Source organism: Lontra canadensis, unplaced genomic scaffold (genome assembly GCF_010015895.1).
Source record: "Lontra canadensis isolate GAN:19392208 unplaced genomic scaffold, GSC_riverotter_1.0 scaffold86, whole genome shotgun sequence".
NCBI lineage: Eukaryota > Metazoa > Chordata > Mammalia > Carnivora > Mustelidae > Lontra > Lontra canadensis.
This window is the reverse complement of record NW_022631080.1, coordinates 3845778-3847722: the sequence shown is the minus strand read 5'-3', so window position 1 is coordinate 3847722 and position 1945 is coordinate 3845778. Positions and strand designations below refer to the sequence as shown.

At 40.5% G+C, this 1945-nt stretch overlaps 1 pseudogene; it reads right to left on the bottom strand.

Moving 5' to 3' along the window:
• Positions 1–405: 405 nt before the first annotated feature.
• LOC116882651 lies at positions 406–1640 on the bottom strand (annotated as a pseudogene).
• Positions 1641–1945: the final 305 nt, after the last annotated feature.

The following is a 1945-nucleotide window of genomic DNA, read 5'->3' as shown; positions in this document are numbered from 1 at the left end:
CACTGAGATATCAGTTTGAAGACACTCTGAAATCCTACTCCTACCACCCTCTAATAGCTAGCTTGTGGGTATAGGCAGAAGGATTTCCCTCTCCATTTTAGATAGCTAGATGTTTGTGGAAGGTCTCAAAATTGTTTGCATCATTTACTGGGAAAAATCAGATATAGAAAGTGGCCTTTGGGACACTTTTATTTGGAAAATTTAAACACTAGTACACAAGTCAAGTCTTAACACATTTAACATTTGGTTGTCAAAGGCAAAGTCATAAAGTCCAGTAGGGTTAAACAGGTTTTACTCTTTTCCCCTCACAAGAACATAAAAATTATGGTGGGGGAACTTAACAGGAAATTTTTAAAAGGTAACACAATTTTTCCTTTAGTAGTCCTTGGGTCTGACAGAAAATGTTTAATTTTTTGGTTTTTTGGTTTGTTTCCTTGAATGGGGATTCTGGTCCAAAGTTTTGTTTGTTTTTCTATCTGCTTCTGCCTCTCCTCTGTCAGATCAGCTTTCTCCACAGCTTCCACCTCTGGGTGCTCTGTGACCTGAAGTATTGTAGGAATCACATGGAGGAGGATACCTTCTTTTCCATAGAAGGGGGTAGGCCTCTTTCTTGTCTGCCAGCCAGATCACGACCACTTGAGTAGAGATCACTTCCACTGCCTGAGTAACTGTCTTGACTTCCACCATACCCATCATATGAGCTGCTGTAATCATCACAGTCACTGTTTCCCCTACAAAATGGCAGGGGTCCTCATGTAGTTAGAGCACTAAGTGAGTTACCATAACTCTGATATGAATCTCTGTAGGAACTTCCGCTTGTATGATCTAAATAGTTAAGATCAGGACTATAGTCATCTCTAATACTACAGCCTCTTGATGGGTAATCATCATGTGAACTGGAATGACCATAATCACAGTAAGTATAATCTTCTTGGTGGTGGTACTTAATCTCTGGTATCACAAGAACTTGGGAAATCTCTCCTTGAATAACTGTCTTTAGTAGAATACACATCATCTTTTGGGGACAAATAAACATCCCTATGAGAGGGCAGGGGTTTCTTTCAAGGTTTGCCTCCCTAACTATCTCTTCCATGTTGTACAGGAGCTTTACCTTCCATTCCATTGCTGCTATGAACTGGTCCTGAAGGGGCAGATCTTTTAGGAGGAGGACAGCCACTTTGGGGTAGTGGTCCCCTTTTTATTGGAAGTGGTCCCTTGGAAGAATTTATATTAAAAATCATGGAATAGCCACCATGATCCATGGGCCCTTTGCATGAGGGAGGTCCCCTGGTTCTTCCACTTCGTCTTCTTCCACCTCTAAGATCTTTTGGAGGGCTTCTGCTTCTTAGAGGTGAAGGTGGTCCATATCTACCACTTCCAAATGATGGTTCAGTGGCTTGTTCTACCTTAATGGCTTTTCCATCTAAGGACTTTCTGTTCACATCTTTGGCTGTATCCTTAGCTTCAGCTGGTCTTTCAAACATGACAAAAGCAAATACTCTTGATTTGTTAGTTTCATGATCTTTCATCAATAGAACTTCTACTATTTGTCCATATTGGCCAAATATGACTTCAAGTGCTTCCTTATTTGTTTTTGTATTCAGGCCACCAATGCAGAGCTTTCCTGGGTGATCTGGTTCAACTATTTTCATTCCCTGATGAGAGTCGGAGGGGTGGTTGTAGTTTCAAGCTCTTATGAGCTTACCATCAGGGGCTTTGTAGCAACTCAGCATGAGAGAGAGCTGATGGTTCTGAGAATGGAAGAGGGAAGCTTCTACTGCTATTAAACAACAAGGGTGAACCTCATACCAAATTTTAATTCAGTAAGTTAATTGACTATCTATTTGACTTTATGACACTGCTTTCAATAAGCAGATGTTAAGTGTGTGTTAAGACTTGACTTGTGTACTAGTGTTCTAATTTTCTAAGTTAAAGATGAAAACTC